At 39.9% G+C, this 7,152-nt stretch overlaps 1 pseudogene; it reads right to left on the reverse strand.

Annotated features, from left to right (window-relative positions):
• Positions 1-4,485: 4,485 nt before the first annotated feature.
• Positions 4,486-5,642, reverse strand: LOC101617245 (annotated as a pseudogene).
• Positions 5,643-7,152: the final 1,510 nt, after the last annotated feature.

Raw genomic sequence — 7,152 nt, forward strand, 5'->3', positions numbered from 1 at the left:
AATTTAGTACATGAGCAATGACATTTTTTGAAGCTTCTCAAGCACGGAGGCTGGCAAAGATGAATCCACTAAAGGTATCCACGGTAACATGGAGGTACTTAAGATTACCAAATGAGGGAATATGTGTTACATCCATTTGCCAGATCTCATTGGGAACTAGACTTCTAGGGTTTACGCCCAAGTGGGGGATGGGTAGGAGGGTGTCAAAGTTTGTGCATTGTTTGACTATCTGGCAGGCCTGTTCCCTAGTGATTTTAAAAAGAAGATGCAAGGTTTGGGCATTGAGGTGATGTACAGAGTGAGCTTCTTTGGTCTGGGCCACAGGATTGGGCTCAACAAGGAAGGCAAACTGGGTGGCTTTATCAGTCATTGCATTGCCTGTGGCTAGAGGCCCAGGGAGTCCAGAATGAACATGAATATGGCCCATATAAAAAGGGTATTGCCTAGAATATATGCATTGCTGAATGGAGAAAAACAGAGGAGTAGCATTTGTAGTGGGTTTTATGTATGGTACAGAGTTTCTTTTTAAAAAAAAAAAAAATTTATTTATTTATTTATTTATTTATTTATTTATTTATTTATTTATTTGAGAGCGACAGACACAGAGAGAAAGACAGATAGAGGGAGAGAGAGAGAATGGGCGCGCCAGGGCTTCCAGCCTCTGCAAACGAACTCCAGACGTGTGCACCCCCTTGTGCATCTGGCTAACGTGGGACCTGGAGAACCGAGCCTCGAACCGGGGTCCTTAGGCTTCACAGGCAAACGCTTAACCACTAAGCCATCTCTCCAGCCCTATGGCACAGTTTCTAACACGGGGATGGATTGAGCAATATAAGCACTATCAGCATACAGATTAAAGGAAGTATTTGGAAGTTGTTGAAAAACCTGTAAAACAGCAAAAAGCTCCACCAGTTGAGCAGAGTGTAATGGGGATTGTAGGGAATGGTTTGATTGTCTACAGTGAAGGCTGCCATTCCGTTAGAGGAGTCATCAGTAAAGACTAGGGGGAAATGGGGATGGGGTCGGGGAGAGGTCAATGTAGGAAAAACAAATGATTGAGTTCTCAGAAAGTGGAGAAGCTTGTTAGCAGGGTAATGATTATCAAGGGATCCCTGAAAAGAGGTGCAAGATATTGCCAGCCATCATCATTTTGTATTAACCACTGAATTTGGGTAGTGGAATAAGGTAGAATGATTTTATCAGGGTCCTTACCAAATATTTTTCTACTTTGGCCACGCCCAATTTTTATTAATTCTGCCACCCACGAGGTGTAAGGGGTAAGAACTTTGGGTGGCAAGGTGGGAAAATGGACCCAGAAGAGGGGCCCCTCCTGCCAAAACACCCCGGTGAGTGTAAAGTCAGTGGCCCAAATGACCAGGAGAAGAGGCTCCTCATAAGAGATAAAAGTGACCTTTGGCTCAGAATTGCAGCCTCCACTATCTTCAGGGTCTCTAGGGCAGGGGCTGTTAATGAGTGGCCAGAGGCAGGGTCTGGGTCTCCTTTGAGGATGTCAAACAAGGGTTTAAGCTCTCCAGTAGTTAGCCTGAGATAAGGCCTGAGCCAACTGATATCTCCTATGTGTTTTTGAAAATCATTTAAAGTTTTTAGATGATTAGTTCTAAGTTAAATCTTTTGTGAAAGAATTTTGTTATGGAAAGTTCAAAGCCTAAGAATAAGTAAGGGGGATTGAATTGAATTTTATCAGGAGTTATCTGAAGACTAGCTCCAGTAAGGGCCCTAGAAAGCTCTTGAGAGCAAGTAAGGAGTTCAGTGGGATCAGGTCCGGCCAAGAGAATGTCATCCATATAATGAATAATATACAAGGAAGGTCATCTATGTCTAAATGGGTCTATAACATGGGCCACAAATTTTTGACACAATGTAGGGCTATTTGCCGTCCCTTGGGGCAAGACTTTCCATTGGAATCTTGGCATAGGGCCTCTAAAATTTACCACAGGTAAACTAAATGCAAAATGTTGATGATCCTCAGGGTGCAAGTGAATTGTAAAAAAACAATCCTTCAGGTCAATAATGATTTTACAATATCCTGCAGGAATTGCCACTGGAGTGGGGAGGCCTGGTTGTAGGGCTCCCATAGGTACCATGGCCTTATTAATTTCTTTAAGGTCCTGGAAGAGTCTCCATTTTCCAGACTTTTTCTTTATAACAAAGATAGGAGTATTCCAAGGAGAGGTGGTAGGTTCAATATGGCCTGCAACAAGTTGTTCCTGCATTAACATTGTGGCTGCAGCTAATTTTTCAGAAGGTAAGGGCCATTGATCAACCCACACAGGTTTTGTTGTTTTCCAGGATATTTTATCTGCATGGGGTACAGGCATGTCAACAGCCATTAGGATAAATTTTCATAGCCTATTCCAGCACAATCGGTTTTTATAGTAACTGGGATTGGCTTCTTTCTTCCCTGAGAATATTTGCTCAATCCTTGTACTGGGCAGAAGCCTTGATTAAGCCTTTGGTGGGCTACCAACTCATTAGGGCTGCACATAATGAGTTTCATTTGAGAGAGGATGTCTCGGCCCCAGAGATTCATGGGCAGGCCTGTGAACACATAAGATTGAATGGTGCCTTGATTACCCTTCTCATCCTCCCATTGAATAACTTCAGAACTTTGTAAGGGGTTAGAGGCCTGTCCAATTCCTTTGAGATGGCTCATGGAAGCAGCGAGAGGCCAAGATGCAGGCCAATCTTTACTAGAAATAATTGTGGCATCTGCACCAGGGTCTATAAGACCTTTAAATTTTTTTCTTTTAACTTTGAGAGGCCAAATATAACCATTTTAAGAAAAAGAAAAAAAAAAAAAAGCCCAGGTCTGACTTAGAAAGAGAACTAGCCTGCTAATGTGTTGAGCTTTTGCTTCTGTAAACTTTGCTTGTTTAATTATTGCTTTTCCCCTTAAAGTTTCTGAGGAATCTCCATTTCAAGGGCATTCCAGAAACACTCTTCTGCAGGGGGACTCAGGCTTCTGACCACCTGCTTCGATAAACCTATCATTTCAAAAGTCATAAAGTACCACTTTTTGCTTAGCCCATCACAATAGAGATTACCCAGTCCTCAGTGCTTCCTGACCCAGCAGGTTCCTCTGTTTCAAATTCTGCCTCCCCGGATCTTACCTATCTCTCTGGCTACCAGCCAGACAAAATTCAGTGAGAATTAGGATAAAGTCTGAGGGAGCCAAGGATGTGTTCTATAGTGCATAGCTCAGACCTCTTTTTGGAGGTAGAGGGAATCCAGGTACACAGTCTTGGATCAACTCAGGACCTTCTGAGGATGAGCTGGCTGAGATTTTCTTTCACAACTATTCATTAAATGGCACAGTAGTAGTCAACATGGCTTGTAAAACAGATGAGATGTTAGCAGAGAAACATATACACATTTAATTTTGATAATAAAGAGCTATTGGGTGCCATTAAAGGCTGCAAAAATATATTTTTTGGTTTTAGAACTTATTTACATATTTTAGATTTGAAAATAACCCATTGAAAATCTATAGTTTTTTTTTTTAATTATAGAATTACAACTATGGGGAAAAGATGTCTTAATGTTTGTTTGTTTCCCCTCTTGAAAAGCTCTTGTGTTACTTAGTAGGCCATTCATATATTTAAAGTTTATTTTGTTTGTTTGTTTGTTTGTTGTTTTTTATTTTTTAGCTTTCACGGTTCAGATCTAATATGTGTATCATGTTTCAGTTTGCGATATATAAGATAAAGAATACAGATCTATCCATTCACTCTAACCATAACCCAATGACTTAGATAAGACTCCAAAGCATGCAATCATACCTCCAGTTTTAAAGTAGTAAACATTTTAACATATATGATGATTATGTAATAAAATAGAGAAAATGTTATATTAAATATGTTAATTTTCCAAGATCATTTTGAAATTAAGGCTGTTTAACCTAAGTATTTCAATTACATCATATGGCACATGAGAAAAAAGTCACATACATATGCTTTTTTAAGGAGAATGTTACAAAAACTATCATGATTAATGAACTTCTAACATTGCCTAATTGCCTCTAAAAATTACATTAAATGATCATCTTTGATTGCCATTACAACAAATTGTGATTCAGGGCATGTTACTTTCTGCTTACTAGTGACCAAACACATACAAACAGACACATAGCAAGTATCCAGAATCAATGATTTTCATAAGCAAAACTTTTCTGAGACCTTAAGATTTGCATCTGAGCATATGGTACTACAATGTTAGCTACATAAAACAGAATCTTTTTGAGAGGAAGCTCAGTAATAAAAGGCTGTATTGCATTTAAAGATTGAATATTCACTATATACACAAGGGAAAGAATCTCAATGAGAAATATTTCACATTGCAGAGCGCTCTCTGTTAATATGGCAACACTCATAAGCATACCATTGTGACATTTCAAGTCAAGAAGAATAGTGTTACTCTTCATCCTTTGGTTCCTGGTGACAATGGATTCAGTGGTAATATCTCTGGTTTCAGTTTCAGTGTCTCTTGGATTACATATCAACAGAGATTTCTGATGTTTCAGCTGAAATTTGGCAGTCCAAGAAGTGCACCAACAGCTCCAAAGTATCCCTCATGTTCTAGAAACAATGCTTTTAACTGACCCTTTGACCAATAATCCAGTGCATATGCCAGAAGTTTCATTGAGAGAGTATTGACACGTAAAAAGTTCCCAACAAAGACAACTCTATTTTCTCATTCACAGCACACATGCGCCCCACAGACACAATATTGTTGGTGATTGTAACTAAGGTGGCTCTTGCCAGGTCTTCTTTACTAACACTTTCTCTCTTCTCCTTATAAATCATATTCCCAAAACTAGATGCTACAGCCCAGCCTAGTAGACCAAATCTTTCATAATCTCCTCCATAAATATTGTGGACCAGCTTGTCAGCTTGAGTGCTATCACCTTTGGATGCCATTTCAAGAGCCTCTTCAAAACTTTCACAGCCAGTCAATAAACTGCATAAACCAAGAAAAGTACCACCTCCAAGGCATGTTCCAGTCACTCTCTTATAGTTGTCTTTGGAATGGACTGCTAAAATACTGACTCTTGAGCTGATATTCACGACCAAGAGCAGGTAGGGATCATCCAGGTTGAAAGGCATCTTTTGGCATTGCTCAGGTTCTGAGGCATTAGCAAAATAATAGCATTCTGCTTGTCCATTGATACAAACAGAATCTATATACAGCAAGCTCTTTACAAGGCAGTCAAGTTCATCCAGTTGGTGCAGGTGGATGTTTCCAATTGTGCGAAAATCTTTTTCAAACTTGTAAGCACCACCTCCTGTAACACACAGCACCGTCTGTAATGTGGAGAAGTTTTTATCTCTTCCCATTTGGATAAAGGTAGGCAGGTCCTGGGTTGGAAACCTGATAAAGTGCAAATTCCCTCTTTGACCAAAGAGTGTCAAATCCTTCAGTTCAAGGTGTACATCCTGAATGCCAGTGGAGCCATATGCCACGTTAGAAGTCAAGTATTTCCGAATACTTTCTAAGCTCTCAACTTCTTGTTCCTCCTCTGCTGTGATATCAATAGGTTCAAAATATGACAGCTTTACTAGAGTTCCCCCAATGTCCATGCCGAACCATGGGAAAGAGGGTTTCTTGGCATCCTTGATCTTCATGGGGCTGGCCTAAGGAGCGCAGGGTGGCCTCACGTGCACAGGTCCGGGGAAGACTCGATGAGGACTCCAGAGGAGGCAGGGGCAGCTCGGCAAGGCCCTGCCGGTTCTTCCCCCTCCGCAGGCCGGGTGGGGCGGGCCCAGGGCGGGGCGGCCTCACCCCCACTCCTGCAAAGGGGCGACCAGGACTGAGCGAGCTGGGGGAAAGGCCTCTGGTCTCACCACTCCGGGCCACCCCGCCTGCAGCCGTTCCAAACAATAGGACCCGGTTAGCCCCTCCGGAGCCGCCGTTGCCACCGCAGCCACCGCAATCTAAGGTATTTTTTAATCTTTGGTTATACATTTCTCTCTGAGTGTTTAAGACCATGCAGATAGCCAAAAGTTAATTAAGGATTAATTTTAGAGGTTATTAATGGCTCTCCAAAGGGACTTTAGGGACACAGGAGCATACTCCAATGATTCCAGTTGGCTTTGGCTTTCATATAGGTGATTAACACACTTACAAAGGAAGTTACACCAGCCTGGATGTATTTACAAATAGAGCACATTTAATTACTGAAATAGACTTAGTTAAAGAATGGCACAAGGGCTTCTAAAATTATTTTGTCCTATTTTTAAATTTTTTGTTGTACTGTGGCAGCATAAGCCATATGTCTGAGGTATAGAAAGTAGGCACATCTCATATTTTAAATATCTAATATTTATAAATATAGGCAGAACCTGTTACCAGTCTTGAAAATAGTACCAGTTGATTTACAAACTTAACTATTTAACCTAGAAATTATCAGAAAAGGACAAGTAAGACAGTATAAGGTCTTAGCATCTGTGTGAAAACATCTTTGATTAGTTCAGATACGTGTGGGTACAAATTACCCAGAGAACATTGGAAACAGAACCATGGAGCTTGATTTTTTTTTTTTTTTCCTCAGCTGAGGAGCACTGTTTGAGTATGAGGCTGTACCCTAAAATAGGGAATATGTCTTAAGAGTTAATTTGTTATAAACACTGGACTTAAGATGCCAAAATTAAGACAGTTACTTTACATACAATAGAGTAGAATCTGGTCTTTTCTGACCAAAACACCTAGCTAAATGTTAATATAACACTTGATAAAGCCTTTTGAAAGAAAAAATCATTATTTGACAATCAATGATTTTGGCTTGAGCTTGATAGCTATTGATTTCATGTACCACAGAAATTTTTATTAACATAAAACATTTTTATGTTTTACCCATGACTTAAATTTGATAAAGCTTAAGCAAGCTATCCCAACATATTCTAGCCTGAAAATTAGTTTTTTTTTTTTTCTTTAAGAGTTTGTAAACAGTTTAAAAACCTCTAACTTTAGGCATGGTGTTTAGGTTTAGCCTTAAAATTTCTTTTTTTATACCACACACCTTTATACTTTAACATTCTGATCTAAGCACCACTCAAAAGGCATTTTTAACAAGCATTCTATGTGCCACCATTGAAAAATTCCTTCTCATTTCCTTCAATCAATTCATCTCACCCC

This window comes from Jaculus jaculus, chromosome 17 (genome assembly GCF_020740685.1).
Source record: "Jaculus jaculus isolate mJacJac1 chromosome 17, mJacJac1.mat.Y.cur, whole genome shotgun sequence".
Taxonomy (NCBI): domain Eukaryota; kingdom Metazoa; phylum Chordata; class Mammalia; order Rodentia; family Dipodidae; genus Jaculus; species Jaculus jaculus.